Source organism: Mercenaria mercenaria, chromosome 11, assembly GCF_021730395.1.
Source record: "Mercenaria mercenaria strain notata chromosome 11, MADL_Memer_1, whole genome shotgun sequence".
Lineage (NCBI taxonomy): Eukaryota > Metazoa > Mollusca > Bivalvia > Venerida > Veneridae > Mercenaria > Mercenaria mercenaria.
Genome location: NC_069371.1, coordinates 58,834,275 through 58,853,979, shown reverse-complemented (window position 1 = coordinate 58,853,979; position 19,705 = coordinate 58,834,275).

The following is a 19,705-nucleotide window of genomic DNA, read 5'->3' as shown; positions in this document are numbered from 1 at the left end:
AATAAATGTGTACAGTGTCTGGTCAAGTTGTGTTCAGATGCAGTTGCTTAATGAGATTTTGGCTCAGCTCTTCTAATATTGTAATGCTCTGTCGGCATTTAGAGCCTAATAAGGCGAAAGATTTTGACATGGATGGATGTAATTCATTGTTTGGTATTTAGACAATCTTGATTATTAGATTGTTCAAGAACATGCAGCATTTAAAGAGATTTTGGCTAAACTTTCGATTATGGTAATATTTTAAGAATCCATGCAGAATGCAAGTTGAATAAATATAACGTAGTATCAAGTGATTCTTATATAAAATCGAACCGAGCAAGTTATCGACTAAGATCAGCAAAATTGCATGGATTATTCAATATTTAGTTATCACATTAATATATTCTTTTAGATCAATGGATTGTAACAAACTCGATATATCTACTTTAAAATGAGGTTTGCTGATTTTCCATCTTACTTTATGAACAACCCCTGTTCTGTTTATTTGTAGACAAATGCAAACATTTTTTTATCGAGGAGATGGGGGATGGGTCAGAGTCGTCACACCAACACAGTTTAGATCATATGGCTTCGTACTGTGTGGGAAACCCCATAGACATTGTTTCAGACAATGAGCCGGTGTAATGAAGTATTTCGACCCCCATAGAATAATGACCCCCCGGTCATTATTCTATAGAAAAAGTGACCCCCCGGTCATAGTATTATGACCTCCAGATCATAGTACTATGACTCCCCCACGTGAAGAAAACTGAACCTCACGAAGAATATTGACTCCCATAAAAAAACGACCCCCGGTCATTTGGTCAAATTTAGTGATAACTCATGTATCTAAGGCCTAATTGCTGCATTTTATGCCCCCACTCGGGGGAGAGGGCATATATATTTGCCCTTGTCCGTCCGTCTGTCCGTCCTTCCGTTTGACCATTAGCCCCAGATACCATCACTTGACACAGAAATCAGAGCATTCCGCAACGGGAAAAGGGATTCTATTTCTAGACGCTGTATCTTGGTGTATACATTTTTTTCAGGAAAATAACAATTCACAATACGTTCACAAAACACACCAGTGTCAATAATCCTTGCAAACTTCGGTATGAAGTAATTCTTCAGAAGAAAACTGCACAAGAAACTGCTAGCATAGAAATTAGTATTAATAGAAGTTGCAATACTTAGTAGTGGCAGTAAAGTACGGTAGCGGCAACAATTGAAAGTAGTAGTAGTAGTAGTAGTAGTAGTAGTAGTAGTATGACCTCAAGATCATAGTACTATGACTCCCCCACGTGAAGTAAACTGAACCTCACGAAGAATATTGACTCCCATAAAAAAACGACCCCCGGTCATTTGGTCAAATTTAGTAATAACTGATGTATCTAAGGCTTAATTGCTGCATTTTATGCCCCCACTCGGGGGAGGGGGCATATAGATTTGCCCTTGTCCGTCCGTCTGTCCGTCCTTCCGCTTGACCATTAGCCCAAGATACCATCACTTGACACAGAAATCAGAGCATTCCGCAACGGGAAAAGGGATTCTATTTCTAGACGCTGTATCTTGGTGTATACATTTTTTTTTTCAGGAAAATAACAATTCACAATACGTTCACAAAACACACCAGTGTCAATAATCCTTGCAAACTTCGGTATGAAGTAATTCTTCAGAAGAAAACTGCACAAAAAACTGCTAGCATAGAACTTAGTATTAATAGAAGTTGCAATACTTAGTAGTGGCAGTAAAGTACGGTAGCAGCAACAATAGAAAGTAGTAGTAGTAGTAGTAGTAGTGGCAGTGGTAGTGGCAGTTGCAGTAGCAGCAGCAGCAGTAGCAGCAGCAGAGGAATAAGTGACAGCAACAACAGCAGCAGGAGAAGAAGAGGTAGATGTACAAGACGTATTAGTGGAAGCAGGTATAGTAGTATCAGTAGCAGCAGTTGTAGTAGTAGTAGTAGAAGAAGTAGTAGTAGTAGTAAAAGAAGAAGAAGTACATGTAGTAATAGCAATAGAAGTAGCGGCACCAGTAGTAGTAGTACAATCAAAATGTTAACTATTGGCAATGGAGGGTATTAGAGTTGTAGATCTAGTAAAATTGTCCGTTAGGTTTGGTCGGGATAACTTTTTAATAGATATTATCGTCGAGTCTTTTTAGGAGCCGGTGTTTTACACGGAAAGAGTAATTTTTTTAAATGAAATAATGTCCGGGAATCGATATTGTATGAGAGTTTCGGCAGTGAGTATTTTACATGGAAGGAGTCACTTTTTCTATAGAATAATAACCGGGGTCGTTATTCTATGAGATTCGAAGAGAGTCATCTTTAGGGAGTCAGTATTTTACTTGGAGGGGTCAGTTTTTCTATAGAATAATGACCGGGGGTCGTTATTCTATAGAGATTTCAAAGGGAGTCAGTTTTTTATAAGGGGAGTCAATATTTTACAGGAAAGGAGTCACATTTTCTATAGAATAATGACCGGGGGGTCGTTATTCTATGGGGGTCGAAATACTTCATTACACCGGCACCTGAGTGATGCGACCTCCTTTACCACTCAGCCACGGAAACCCAAAATATCACGAAACAAAAGTAATATTGTACTTAGCAGCTTTTAATGAACATCCGTTTTTTATGCTTTAGTATAAAACATGTAGAAAAGGAATAAACATGCTGGTTTTATTCATACATACTTTTTACCTCATTAGCAGCTGCGTATCCGGGAGAAAATAAGTGTTCCTCCTTTTGAGGACCTATTCTTCCTGCACGGCAACCTGACAGCTTATATTTAACTTATTGCAAGTGCATATTGCAGATCCATCCCTTTTCGAACTACTGCTTAAGATATGTAGTGCTCAAACTTAAGGTACAAAAAAGAAATATGAAAGGTAATAAGAAGAAAGATTTTTATAGAATTGAAATAATTCAACCAACATCAATTAGTTGACCTTGTATATATATCTGTCTGTCGGGCTATCTACTATCTTGTTGCCTGTCTACCTGTTGTCAGTCCATATTTCTGTCATCCTGTCTGTTTGTTTGCCTGCTTGTCAACATTTCTATCTATCGCCTGTCGGTTGGTCTATCTAATGCTTAGATAATGAGTGTTATCAGCATGTGGCATGAGTTTCGTGAAAGAGATTTTTCTGTAAAAGTCATCCCGTATCTTGAAATTGCTAAGTAGTTTTTGTCAAGATGCCATACAAACTGCATCTCTGTTTAACGTTTACAGATAGGTAGGTTTTCGGTTATCTGGCTATTCTTTATATATGTATAGTTTGATCTATAAATTACATTCTAAGTTTTAAGTATTTTCTACATGTTAAATAATAATATTTAGACATTCCAGTTATGCATATCGGTTACTGAACAAAAATACACCACATTTTAGATTTAGATAATATCTGGTAAACTGTCTTACATTAGCCAAACGCCATGTCACTGTGACATGAGAATCAAAATAATCATTCTGAAATTTTTCATGATAGGGTTAATAATTAGTACCGGACGTCTTGAGGAGGACCGGTATTAAAATATTGTAAATAATTTGCTAATATTTCTGTCATAAATTAAATTTGGTCTGATAGTATCATAGCAATCTGAAAACTTTTGTGACAATGTATATCAAACCTTACTTCGATGGGAACGTTGTAAACTTCGCAAGTGTTTGGGCCAGGGCAAATATCCTTTTGACATTGGTAACGTTATGAAACGTTTTATTGAAAGAGGTTATGACTCCATTGTTTTGAGGCATGTCGCATGTTTTATGTTCAATCTAGTACAATTTGATGCTATGCTTTGGTCTGACTGGAAGATGTTGGACGCTTTAGGAAAAGCATATCTTGATGCACTCGGAACTGAGCTGTCTCCAGTTCTTGTTTCATTGGACGGCCTTCTGCAAATCAAAGAGTACATGCACATATGGTTATATAGGTTTGCTTGTTTATATAGATAATACTTTTTTGTGTTTACCTAACATGCATTGTGTTACCATCTCTTGATTGATAGTTAACTTGATGGTCATAACTTTTACTTACATTGTCCGATAACGTTCACATTTTAAAATTGCGAGAATGTAGAATTAAATTTATGCACCAATGACCAATTTAAACGATTAGATAGTGTTTGCCACCAGCCGTTCAGAAGTGGTGCCGAGTGTGTTTCTTTTAAAGCTTCTCTTGGTTTTGTTGAATATATGTTTTATATTTTTCAATGTATTTTCGTGCCTATTATGTGATATGTGATACGTATATCCATACATACATTGCTATAGGATTGGTATAACAGGCTTCTGTTCCTTGTATGTGGCTGAATCTGCCGGCTCTGAGTCCGGTTCGGTGTAAAACTCTTTTTATAGCTTTTAGGAAAATACCCCCAGAGCACTAATGTATCCATACTAATGACATATTTCTTCCATAACGTTCATTATTCTCTGTCACTATTTTTCACTTATTTATTATCAAAGCCATATTCATCATCCAGTAAGGTTCGTCCTTTGGGATTTGTAAAACTTTTTTATACAAACAGAATGAATTGCTATCCAATATAACATCAGTAGATTATGAAGAAAACGTGCTAAATGCATCACTTCAGATAACAGTCCACCATTCATTACATCGTTTGTTCATTCCATGATTTCTTTCATCTACCCTGTTTTGCTTCCTATGTATTTTATGACATAAACGCACAACAAAAGACTGAGGGATTGATATCTATCCGTACAAGATCAAAGGACGGAATCGTCCATCAATAATTTGAAAACAGATGTAAACTTTTAACTTGATCAAAGCATAACATACTGCAATACATCTTATCAAAACAAGGTGTGACTCCTTATTTTGGTTGTATCTAAAAGACGGAGTGTTAAAATTGCTGAAGTTTTACTGTTTTTACTGAGTACAAAAAGAAAATTATTTGTAGCAGATTTTCAAAAAATGCAGTGAATCACAACTGATATTGTTTTTTTTAAAAAGAAACAACAACAAAAAAAACAACAACAACAAAGAAAAAAAAAAACAACAGAACACGTACGATGGCAGTGGAAGTGTGCAGTTGCATGACTGGCTGTAGGCAAATCTGGTATCTCAAACAGCAATCTATTTAAAATTCTTTGGTAGATCAATGTTAGACCGTAGACTTCGAAAGCCTGTTTTGTTGAAAATATATCTAATTGCTGTCGATCACCGATCGAGTTTTTTATAATGTTACTATTCAACTAAAAAGGCCATATCATAGTGCATAATTTAATACGAATTTCCACGGGATAACTGATGCAGTCGATCGTTAGTTTGATATTGTTCTAGCTGTTTTTGTTTTTGTTTTTTGTTTGTTTTTTTTTTGGGGGGGGGGAGGGGGGGGGGTTTAACGCCTTTTTCAACAGTATTTCAGTCATGTAACGGCGGGCAGTTAACCTAACCAGTGTTCCTGGATTCTGTACCAGTACAAACCTGTTCTCCGCAAGTAACTGCCAACTTCTCCCCATGAATTATCAGGCGGAGGACGAATGATTTCAGACACAATGTCTTTTATCAAATCGTCACGGAGAACATACGCCCAGCCCGGGAATCGAACTCGCGTCCCCGCGATCCGAAGACCAACGCTCTCCCTACTGAGCTATGCGGGCGGGCTGTTCTAGCTGTAGTATAAGGTAGACATTAAGCATGATACTCGTTCGATTTTCATTTTTTTTTCTAATAGAATAATCCAGGAAATTAGCACACTATTTCTCTCCGTTACTGACATGACAAACTAGGTTAGGTTCGTCAAAAAGGAAACGTGCCTATTGATTATTTTTTGTATGTCATGTCAAATGTTCAGAATTAAATGGTTCAGTTTGTTTTGTATCATTTAACATTTTCGTACGTGTAGGTATATTCTAATGTCTGCACTGCCACAATATGTTTTTATAACCGTCTGATGGAAGTATACAACTCTTTTGGCGAGTTCTAGACCTTTCGGAGTCAAATCATCACTCGAGTTTATTTTCAACACACATTTGTTATTTGTAAAATATGTGTTTCATACTAAATTGCTGCCTCTTTCGCAGTACTGAATGTTTTAAACAGTGTTCACAGAGATAAAACCTGATGCATGTATTGAATTCACTTCACTCTGGCTTCTTCATGCCAAGGCCATCTAAAATATATCAATTTTACTAACAGAGGCAACTACAGACGCCAATCGTATGTGAACAAGTTGTTGAAACCGTAAACAGGTAAATTGTCAAATAATAGTGTAGAAAAATATATACTACTGGTAACCGTTTGCATGGCGTTTATAAAATCATATTTACAATCTTATTGTATAATTACAAAAGAGTAAGCTGAATAAATTATCAAAATACTGTATTAAGGCTACATGTATAATCAGTAAATATTACAGTAAAATCAGTTGAAAGAATAAGCACTAAAACCATTGCGGACTTGTCCATTATATTATCTGGGGACCATACGACGCTTTTCATAGAATTACACGCTATTATATTATCTGTGGACCATACGACGCTTTTCATAGAATTACACACTAGCGTATCATTGAAGGTTCCATGTGCACTGCCGTATGAATACATCTACGGATGTCTCTAAAAATTTTGTTTCCTTTTTGTACTTGTATGATGTGTAAATGTTAAGTTGCTCAACCCGGGGCTAGAGGTCACGGACGGCAGCATGCATTTCCACTATAGTCCATGAACAGGCTCAATCAAACCGAGCCTGCAACATTTTCGTTTTTTTCTGTCCTGATGAGCGGCATGTGGAGTTCCCCTTTGTCTATTTTGTAAATTGTGAGTACTTTATTAAGCTTTTAGTAAATATAATTATGTTGCATTCAATGGTCGCTTTTACTTAAATGAAAGTAAAAAACGCTAACTGTGTCCTAATGCATAAACATATTCATAACTTATATATCGTACTCTTTGACAGCTCTCAATTTTAAGACAGGACATATATTACTGCCGCTTCAAGCATGTTCAATAAGAAAACATTTTTTTTCCCGAAAGGGTAACAATAAAACTGCTTCCAATCAATGATGAAGTATTGTTTAATATCTTTTACTTAATGACACCATTTTGTAAAGCGAGTAAAACCTCCCTAACTGTGACAATAGCTGTTGCAATGATTTGAATCCATCTATTCATTCATTCCCACACTGTCTCTTAAAACAAGAGAAAAAGCTGCGGTTGACAGTAGATATTCTGATCTTGCTTAGAAATAAATTCTGGATTAATACGATTAAAATTGGCACATGTGAAGTAGTCCACAGTTTAGTAACATTTACTTTCTTTACACTAGCAATTAAAACTTACTAAATTTACTAAAGTCATGTTACATGCTTTTGTTAAAATGTACTGTGCATAAACCTTTTTTCATGAATTCTAGAATATAGAATAATATCCTACATATGTATCAATAGCCAGTTTTATTCCGTTTCATTGTTGAATTCAGAAAAATAAATGTTGTAGACGCATAGAAAATTAAAGTTTTGACAACTGAATTTAACACATGACAATTTATTTCAGAGATCACACTTCCTAGATACAAAGGCTGAAAAACTCGGATTTGACACAAGGCAAGCATTTTGTAACCATATGAAAGATCGGATTACAAGAAAGGAAAAGGAAAGAGTTAAATATATACTTAAGCATATTCATGCATGTATCTTTATTTATTTTTTCTTAAATTATGACTCGGATGTATCAATCAATACAAAATCAATTGATGTCATTAAAGGAACCATAGTTGCAAATATAAAATTGTTTAGTTGCAAAATCAATACTATTGCACCAGCCACACTAAGACACGTTTCGCTTTATAGCGATATTCATTTTTATACAAGGTTTTTTTTTCATACACAGAATATTTCTCTGTCAGACAAAGAAAACAGGAAACAGAGAAGCCGTGCCAGAAATCGTTAATTAATCTATCGTTTCAGATTTTGACGAATTCTAGAGTTTAATATAGAAATAGAAGTTCAAACATATTTTCGTAGATGAAAATTTGACATTTTCAAATCGTTAGAAAGTGCTGAAAAGTGACTCCCCATTGGCAAACAAAGTCCACGCGCAAACATTTAAACGGTGTGATCCCTGCACGTGAACCTTGGAGTCTGACAATAGGCTCATCACCCTGCTCGTACAACTGAGCATAGCATCCTGAAAAAAACATACACATTGTTCAAGATCGAAGAAGTGACAAACTTTTGTTGGTAATCCAAACGCTACCTAACGAAATGATCAATAATCTTATGTTTGACATTCTGGGATTTCAAATCGCCATGCAATCAGCATATAATATGAACTCCTGGAAAGTACATGGCCTTTACTAAGTAAAGATCAAAGCAAAGACAATGAAGTATCTGCAAAATTATAAATAAAGGCAAAAATGACTTTAAACAAGAAAGAGATATGACTAATGGAGACGGGACGGGGAAATCCTAACAAGGTACATATTTTTATGAAATGAAAACTGTTTAAAACAAAAGTCAGAATATGCATTTAGTACATCAGGTAATTTAAATGTGGTACACTTAATAATATTTTCTTTACAAAATGCATTAGATACACTAACGGAGAATTTATCATTTCTGTTGTCTTTGACAATAAAATATCTGCAAAGTGATAGTTTAAGACGAAATGACTTGAAACATGCTATTATAGGATAGTTCTTATCAAAAACAATATATACAAGACTGATAAACGCTTTTCATCAAACTTTCAAGTTTTGTCAGAGTTCAAAACAACTTGAAGTGAATTCAATGTATCTGCATGATAAATCTCCGCTTAAATCGGTGCTATTGGACGTGAAAGGTATTGCGCATTTCAGTGCTTCTCTAGAACAAATCCTTTCAAAACTAATCTGCTATTATTATACTTGGTTGATTTCTATGCGTTAATAATGCGTTTGTAATCAACATATTCCTCTCTTTCGGAACGAGCTAACATCTGAATGAATGGTTGTCAGCTTGCTTGATTTCACATGTATATTTTGCTTAATTGTATTTCTGACGAACTGTTCTAAAAATTATGAAAAGTGCTACAAATAGAAATGCATTTTCCGTAAACAAATAGATATATCATTTTAGTTAAAAAAAATAAACAATTTCTGTCAAATAATGATAAAATTTAAAGTGAAGTCTAGCTTTGTAGAAAGAACAGTATTTCCTGGCAACTACAATCTTTGTCTGTATCACTGAGTCATTTATGTTTTGTGTATAACATTCATAGTGGTTTGCCTTTATGCCAAACCAAGATAAAATATACCCGCTTATGTATCATATAAGGTACGAGATTCTAGATTTTATAAGACAAGACAACATGACAAGTTATTAAATAACCTGCCTATGATTATGTAAATATCTTACAGAACCAGTTTAACAATATATGTAAGTAGAGAGAATTTATATAATTTGTACTGTTAGGCGCTTTCCCGTATTTGGTCCGGAAGATTCTCTCAAATTATATAATGGTTTATAATGCGAACTTGTAGCCTAGCGGTCAACTGTTCTGAATTTAATTATATCCCTTAATGCAAACTATACCTATAAAATTCAGTGTATCCTTGAGATCAAGTTCACTTTTAGGGAGAGAAAATACAGCTTCTCTGGTCCCAATCAGTTAAAAGTACTAAAATGTCACTGTTGATTTATGAGACATGATAATAGAGATTTGAGTACATATGCAAATGTTGAACGAATTCAAATGTGTAATACAATTCGGGTGTGTATATAAAGCAGCATGGAAACTAATCTTATTGGGTTAGTGTGTACTGTTAGGAGCGTCGTATGTATATATATATATATATATATATATAAGTGAGATATTAAAGAAAAAACATCAATGAAATGCCTTTCAAACACACTGGATCCCGGAAGGATACAAGAACATAAAGATAAAATTATAGAGTATGAGAAAATATATGTTCAAACAGTGTCAAAAGTTTAATTATAATTAAACTTTTGACACTGTTTGAACATATATAGTGTCAAAAGTTTAATTATAATTAAACTTTTGACACTGTTTGAACATATATTTTCTCATACTATATATATATATATATAGAGAGAGAGAGAGAGAGAGAGAGAGAGAGAGAGAGAGAGAGAGAGAGAGAGAGGGAGAATTTTTACGGATAAATCGCCACCAAAATACATTTAATCAATTAAGCTGGTTTCATCTGTGAAGAACATAAATTCCAAACCAAAGTCTTCATAGTTCCAGTAGTTTTTGTTATAGAACAATTAACCAGACAAATAATCATTCATATTACATCTTCATTTTTCACGTTTGAAATGATTATTCGCACAGGGTTTCAACTGTAGTTTGATCTAAGACGCATTGTTGTTGTACCAATATAGGGAATTAAAATTCCGACAAGCTTTTTCAACAAAGAGCAATTTTTTCTTAGATGCTCTTAGCACGCCAGTCTAATCTCAGTTGAAAAGCATAATATGCAACAGAGGGCAAGTGCATCGTCTTCAGAACTCAAATTTGGCAAGACTGAAAACAAAATATTTCTTATCTACATGAAAGAGTAAGTAAAGGGATGAGAGATGATTATAATTTAAGCGCATTGTTATAAATCATAGCGAAAAGTTTTAAAGAGATTATTTGTTCAAAAGAATGTTCAATTTAGTATAAAAGGGTTCTGCAAAGTTATCCCATTTCACAATCAAGTATGGATTGTAATTAAAACTTTTTAAGCTAGAGTTATCACTTAATGTGATTCATAAGTCAGGCTAGACTCATTCTTGTGCCTTCCGTTAAGAAAATAGTGTAAGAAATATTGGACTTGTTTATGAGGGCACACGTTTATGTTCAGTTCCAATAAAATATACACTTGGATTCAGAGCTATTTAAAGAAAGGAATATAAGTATGCACATAGACATCTTCTAAGTCCAAAATGTCAAAGTTAACACAGAATCGTAGAGCTTGACTGATGCATATAATTGCAGGCTAATGTTAAGTTTCAGTCAAATAAGATATATTGAAGGAAACTGCATTTTATGACATTTTACAAGTGCGAAATGAGGAATGATTTTGTACAAAAAGATGTCAAAGTTATGGGACCTGAGGTGTGAACTTGACTTATAAGCTTTAAATCTGTTTTTCAAACTGATATCTGTATCTGCTTCAATAAACTCGTATTATAATAGACTAGTAGTTATTTTGTTTGCATAGTACCTCCTGGTATTTCCTGTAAAATTCTGACAGCGTGAACTTCGTTCGGCACGGATTCTTGCTTACTAATTGACACCCCATGTTAAAGTTAAGATATGGAGGCAGAGTATCGCTTTCTGGTTTTGTTTTTATATATCTGAATATTTCTTTGTAAACTTGTGATTTAGATGAGGATCTAAATAGTATTTTCCTCGTTTAGCTTTAACTAGGAGTCAAGAGTATAAAAGAGATTGATACGTCTGTTATTTTAACAGTTATAAATATCTCTCATTGCGCCGTTAATGTAGCAATATTATGTAGGACTGACACTTCAATGTTTGTTATCGCACCATACAGAAAATAAAAACGTGAAAAAAAAGAAATGGTTATTGTTATGCCCTTAATAGAACAGCGCGAAGCACGTACTGTACGATGAGAAAAACAAAAGCTATTTGCTACGAATTCCTTCTAGGTGATATCTAATTAAGACTGAGCTTTTTGACCTCCAACCCCCACAAAAATGTTTTCAAAGCATATTTGTTAATATCTTTTTTGTTCTCTTGAAGGTTAAGTATCAAATGTAACCTATTAACTGCGTGTATATTATAAAATAGAGCATATCGTGCGTGTTTCATTTGAACATGTTATATAAGATAAAACTAAGAAAGGTAAAAAAGGGACAACAATATCATTTATACTACTTAGATTTATCATATGCATAAACTTTATGAACGTTTGCATTGAACTGCATACGGTATTAAAACTATGAATAAAAATGTTCAATTTATCTACTTCACTTCAATTTATCAGATTTAATTTATAAGTAATGCAATATGGACTTAAGAAGACATAACTAGCAGATGATTACCATGTTCAGTGAAAAGCGACAACCTGTCACTATATTACAAAATTTCTTTCTAATAGTGAAACGACTTTTAGTTCTACGAGTTCTAATATATGGCAGCATGACCGAATCACTGTGTTATTCAATATCATAGGGTTATAAATTCTGAGAAATAAATCGACAGACATGGTCTTCTTGATTATTTCCACCCTGATAAGGAATGGAAATTGCGTCAATAGATAAAACGAAACCAATGTTCGAAGTGTGAAATTATAATACTTTCTGGCACACTTTTCAGAAACCCGTTTGTTTGATGGTATTTTCATGTTGATGCAATGGCAATTTCTGCGTTTATAGAAAGAAATTCGAAGTTACAACCATAGATCACACATATTAGAAGCAAATAACAATAAAACCCAGACAATCCAAGAAAATTTCTGCATTTAATCAGCAAGCCTATAGAAATGTGTTATAAGTATAAGTTATTGCTGTTTTTTATCACACAACACGGAGAAGAACAGCAAAATACTGGTTGCCATATCTCTTTTTAAAGTGACAGTTAATCCAAACTAGACTGTTTGATCTTCCAGAGGCATATTTCTAATCTTTTCTTGTTCACTTGAAGGTGTCTTGTTTAACCTACTAATTTTAAACTGCACGTATACTATCAGTATGAACTTGAGAATTGTGACTGAGTTTCTGTTTTTATTTACATAAACTTTGTGATCCTATGTATTGACGTTTTGTGTACGTTATGAAAATTATGAAACAAAACCCTCTGTCTATCATTTACCAAATCATCGACTGTCAAAAGAATCTTAAATGAATAAGTTTAAGGGAATCAGAAACATGTAAAGATCAGAGGGAGATTTTCAGTTGCATAATATACTTTTTGATATATTCAGTATATTTTCTCAGAAGTAAAAATTAACAAAAGGTGGAATTATGGATTTTGTAAATTCTGTTATTATTTGTATGCATTACATTTTATTCTGTGTTCTGAAGTGGCAATCATTAAATGTTCTTTGTATAACGCCTTATAAAAGCATTAACTTTTTATGCCCCCGAAGGGAGGCATATAGTTTTTGAACCGTCTGTCAGTCTGTCGGTCTGTCAGTCTGTCCGCAATTTTCGTGTCCGGTCCATATCTTTGTCATCGATGGATGGATTTTCAAATAACTTGGCATGAATGTGTACCACAGTAAGACGACGTGTCGCGCGCAAGACCAGGTCGTAGCTCAAAGATCAAGGTCACACTTAGACGTTAAAGGATATACATTGATGGGCGTGTCCGGTCCATATCTTTGTCATCGATGATGATTTTCAAATAACTTGTATGAATGTGTACCACAGTAAGACACGGTCGCGCGCAGACCAGGTCCGTAGCTCAAAGGTCAAGGTACACTTAACGTTAAAGGTCATTTTCATGATATGCATTGATGGGCATGTCCGGTCATATCTTTGTCATTATGCATGGATTTAAAATAACTACGCATGAATGTGTGACACAGTAAGACGACGTGTCGCGCGCAAGACCCAGCTCCGTAGGTCAAAGTCTAAACTCTAACATCGGCCATAACTATTCATTCAAAGTGCCATCGGGGGCATGTGTCATCCTATGGAGACAGCTCTTGTTTTTTCTCTTTTTTTTTTGGTACTTGGAACATGTGTAATTGTTGAGTTCTGATCAACCTAATGCTAGATGGCGTGGACGGTAGCATGCATTTCCGCTACCGTCTAAGAACAGGCTCAATCGAGCTTGCAGCATCAGGGCGACCTGTGGAGTATCTAGTTTTTTTTCTATTTTTTGTATTAGTTATAACGACAGGAAATTAATTTGAAGTACTTTTGAAACTACAGACTATCAAAATCGACAGGTTTTTATAAGAAATTAAGAGGAACCGTCAGCTTTGCACAAATAGTTTGCAAACGAAACAATATTAACGCCAACGTGTCACAAATCTTGACAAGAAAGTCATTAATTATACAATATTAAAACTGTATTAATATGAATTATATCAAGTATGACATTCCCTCTAATATATAAATCAAAACTGACATGCAGTTTGAATAAAGACTGCCAAGTCAAGTATCACTAATACACACTGCTGAAGAAATGGCATGAGTGAGTGAGTGAGTTTACGGCGAATCGACACAAAAAGGTCATATATCTCCGAGAAGAAATTATATGTCAAAACGTAAATTGTAAGCATTTCTATATATAAACGTTTATACATATAAAGGTGGCAAACAATAATATTGCAAAATGTGTGGCTCAAAAATTTAATGTTCAGATTTTGTGATGAATGTCTAAGGATAAATATTGCCGATTGAAACTTTTTCAAGATTAAACATCAAAATATGTACTGCGCCGTGGAGCGAAGTCCACACAGTCGATTAAAACATGTTTAACAGTAAGCGGTGTTTGACATGGTGCACATTCAGGTTGAATGAGAGTCAAACGCGTATGACCTATTCGCCAACGAGAAAGAACAACTTCCTCCCTGCGAACAGACATGTTCCCTCAGTGCCATTCACTAAAGTAGGTTTTATATCATGAGTTTATTGAACGAAGCATTGCTCCATGAAGATTGCCATTTAGATTAAAACTATTTATTTGTATTTGGTTTAAAATCAGTATATGGTAATTTCAAATTAGACTTTGCTAATTTGCTAATTGCATCAGCATCCTCGTTTCCATTAATTCCAACATGACTTAAAATCTAAAGAAATGACATGACCAACGTATTTATCAGTTCCGTATTTCCGGGGCTATTATACTGCATATTTTCTCTTTGCTATTGACGACGTTTAAGCAGCTTCTCACAAGTTGAAGAAAAAGTCATCTGGAAAGAATTTCGTTTTCCTTAATGCGCAATTTTGTTCAGGATTTAATTATCGCTCCGTATTATTCTTTTATTCCACGGCATTGACATTGGTTAATGATCATGATCTAACGCAATATTCTGCTGACATTTCCATTAGGACATTAATACCAAGTAACACGAATTCTCCTGTAAAAACCTTTCTAATTGTCACAGACACTAAAGTAACTGCAGAGGGCTTGAGTTTACCTAATTCCATATAATATTTCAACGGTATAAAGTACTTAATTTTCTAAAGATTTTAGTTTTGGTTTAGTCTTAATGCATTCTTCATGAGTCTTGGAACTTTGAGAATTATGCACTTACCAACTAAGAACAGCCGGTACTCTGGGTTTGCAAGAGAAGATTCAACTTTATTTTCCAAGCTTATCGGAAAAGTATTACAATCATTCGAAATTCTAGTTAGCCGTTATAAAAAACAATGTATGTTTAAAAGTCCAAATTGCCTGTTATAATGTTGATAAATAGTCGCTTCTGCGATTAATTAACTAGGCGTTGTCCTTTTTTCGGACATTCATCATCAGTTAACATTTTTTGATAAGCAAGAAGGAACCTCACGTCATTCAAAAACCTATTTACTTACATCATTAACCCATCAATACCTATTTCAAACTGTGTTATGAATAATATATATTTAAATCCCATTATCAGTGTCATGAACTGACAGTTATCAGATAGCTTTTGACTGATTTTGTCTAACAAGGCTTTAGCTATTCCACAAAAGATCTACACTTAGTCGTGGATCAGCTAAAGAAGACAACCCCAAGTATGCAAAACACAAAATGATGGAAACGGGCAAGACGTCGTAAATTAAAATTTGTTGTAAGCTCTCCATAAAAGAAGTAATCAAGCATATTCAGTCCGTGACTTTACCTACTGTTTTTCATTTGACGATTCAACAGTAAAAGAATGATGTATGTGACACCCAAAAATAACAGACTCACCAATTAAGACAAGTGAAGGAATACAGAGAAAGTAAACAAAATATACAGATGAAAAATGTAGACAACAAGGACGATAACCTGAAAACGCTTTGGCCTAGGATCACGAAACTTTATAGGGAGGTTGATCATGACCAGCACATGACCCCTATTGATTTTGAGATCAGTAGGTCAAAGGTCAAGGTCACAGTGACTTGGAACAGTTAAATCGTTTCTGGGAGGTAATTTGAGAACGTTTGGGCCTAGGATCACAAAACTTAATAGGGAAGTTGATCATGAATAGCAGATACCCCCTATTGATTTTTAGATAGTATGTCAAAGGTCAAGGTCACACTGACCCAGAACAGTAGACCTTTTTTGGCCAAATAACCAGAGAATGCAAATAATTTCTGTTCCTTATACAGGTACTGAATGCATCAAGGGGGGCATTCGTGTTCTACGAGCTCTTGTTTTATATTCCTTTTTTTCGACGACGGGGCATTAAGGCATGAAATATGCGTCGCGGTAGAGGTGTAAATGGAGTATAGAAGTGTAAATGGAGTATGGAAGATCTTTAGGAACAATATAGAAAATAATTTAGTTTAAGAAGGTACCGTGAAATTGAAAAACATGTTATTAAATTTTACCCAATAAGTTGACCTTTAGCGTACCCAAATCTAAACCTAATTTTGTATTTCACTTTCAAAGAGCAAGCCTTGTGCTAAATTTTAATGAGTTAAGAAATAGTAAAACTGAAAAGCTTGCCATTACAATATTTGACCTTTTGGAAAGATGACATCTCCTTACCAAGTTAAATCCTTATGTGAGGTTTGTTGATAACAGAGGTAGTAGTTAAGTAACCATGATGAACGTGTATTACATGTCTCCATTTCCACACTTTAATATTCCCAGTAAGTATAGTATTCATTCGAACTATTAAGTGTAAAAATGTGTTAAGAAATTCAATTCCTACGAAACTAATTTCCTCTATAAACGGAATTCTGTCTTCTTAGGAATGATATTACATCTGAAATGAACCAAATGCGCATTAAGTCATCCATTGACTGCAAAAATTAGCGTGAAAACTCAATTTAAACGTAATACGTTTGAAAACACAATTTAAACGTAATACGTTTGATCTGTTTGAGATCCTATACTTTCTCTGAAAACTTGTTCAACTGATATGAAGTATTGTATTGTCTTTGTAAAAAATGTGCTTTGACAATTGTATATTTAGTCGAAATTTATTACAATTGCATTTTTTGTGAAACATGAAAATTTAATTTTATTCGAATTTTGTCGTAGATAAATTGTAATGTTAACTCTTATGTCTGATGCAGGATCAAATCAGAGGGTTTGAAATAATTTGAGCCGCGCCATGAGAAAACCAACAAAGTGCCTTTGCGACCGGCGTGGATCCAGACCAGCCTGTGCATCCACGTAGTCTGGTAATGATAATATATAACATATCGATAGTGTAATGGTCCGTCTAGATTTATTTCATATTTTTTTCATTCATTTGACAGCAATATCAATTTGTTTGGTTAAAACAAATACAGGTTACGTGATTAACTACCTAAGAAATCAGATCTGTGAAGCAAATCTGGAGAAGTTCCCATCATTAGACATTCAAACGCGAACATTAACACGGTAAAAATCTTAAAACATAACTTTGGATGAACCTAAACGGTATTCTGTGACTGAGCCTTGGAGACGGAGCACATAACTTTTCAATTTTTGTTCTTATCTTTGGACTTGTGATAGTTCATGTCATTTGACCAAACCTATAATTGGGTAATTGCTCATAACAAGTTTATCGAACTATGAATATGTTGTCCCTTTTATGACTTCTTAAATGATATTCATTAACCGCTATGTTCGCTTCTTATCAGCAAATCATCAATGAATTTGTAAACAAACTACATCGGCTGTTGAAAACGCATCTGTAAAGAGAAAAGAATTCTTAACAAAGCTTTTGTCAAGTTATAAAGGTATCGACAGAAGTGAATTATGTAATGAACAAAATACAAGAATACACAAACAAACACGATTAAGTGGTACAGTGGCGCTTACGTGCCGTAACTTGATATAACATCGAACAGCCGAGCTTAAATTTAAGGGTATGACAAAAACAACAACCAAAAAATGCAGGAAACAAATGAATTGTATAAGTTTAACAATTTTTATCAGTTGATATAATTTTTTTTTTAAGTACAGTTTATGTCATATAAGATAAAAAGTGTCCTACAACTATGATGGAGATGCTGTACCTATGTTTCTATTATAGTAACAAAATTGTTCTGTTTTGGCGGCAATATGCGCCACATACGGCGAATGTGCATTTTCATCGTGCAATAGTGTGACTAATAATATGTAACGGCCCCTGCACTTTTTCCGTGACGTAAGGGACAAGATGACTACGTAAGAATGGTGAATATTATCGCATTCCTGTTTAATTTTATTTCTTTCCTAGAAAAAAAACACTCATTAGTAAAACAGTTTCCTACCTTTATTTAAAGGAGCGGTGTTTAATCTGCTTGCCAGAACATCAATATATCTCTTGATTTTCAAAACACTATAACAATTTAAAATAAGTTCAATGCTAAAATCGAACCGGTAAAATTCAGTCAGTTTCAGCTGCCTGCTGATTAATTTATATACTTTATGATTTAGGTATTATAGACATTAATGCTTCAGGAAACTATGCACATCTTCGAGCAATTATCCCGTAAAAGTGTAGGGATGTCAAGGCAATCAAGTAATTTACCTCTTATTTTCTTGATTCTGAATAGGTAAAGGCACAAAAATAATATAATATAGAAATAAAAGAAATTATAAACCCCTATTCGGTATTCGAATTTCATATTTCACGAAGTGAAGCAAAATGAATGCAACACGACAAAAACATAAAAATTATTAAAATTGCTATTATTCTATTAATTATATATAAATGATTTCCTTTTGACCAGACATTTTAACGACATTTCTCTTAATGTTGAGCAGAGAAAGAAGCTTTCATCAAAAAATTAATGCCAGCATTATTGTTCAGAATAATCTTGCATGCATTGATTTCCAGATATTGGGGATTACCCACATGTTTCTTGTCAGACAATTAAAATTGCGTTTATCTCGGAAACTTTACATTCAGTGGACAGATCTTCAATGCGAAGCCTTCGGGACATCTGACTTTCGCTTTACTTGCTTTTTGAAAGAACTTTTTCATCGTGTCTGAAGATTTAACACGCGAAGGAAAACTAATGTTCAATCTATATACATGTACATGTATATGATGTTTAATTGAAATCCACAACAATTAAAAAGGAAACCATCTTTATTTTACACAGGAAACATGAAACATTGCAAAGACATTAGAAAGAACCTATCTATTATACAAGAGTATCTAGTTTGTTAATAGAATTCTAAATTAAAGGAGTATCTGTGCAAATATTAATGTTTGTGAATATCACACGCACTCTCCCGACAACAAAACAACTGCCTGGTCTGGAGTTAGACATCATGGGTAATGAATTTAGCTGATCACTTGCACTGGTGCAGGGTTTCTTGTAATGGAAGGCACCAATAAGCAAACGTGTTCGATGTCTCAATTGGTTATAGAACTACGATGTTATGCTGTTTCACAGTAACACTTTTTCTTGGACTTGTGATAGCATTTTCTTGAGTTTCTGAGCAATGTGTTATAACTGGACACATTTTTACGGTAAGAATTTGTTCAGGTCGACTCAATTTACCAGTTGTCTGATTTGGATATCACTGATGCAAAAGTAAATATTTTGAACGTTTTAGCTGTTACATAAAACGCCCTGTGATTGTTCAAATCACATAAAATATTAAGCTTAAATAGAAATAATAAGACTATAAAACGCAATTATATTTTATTGTTACATTTTCAACAATGAAACAAATCATTA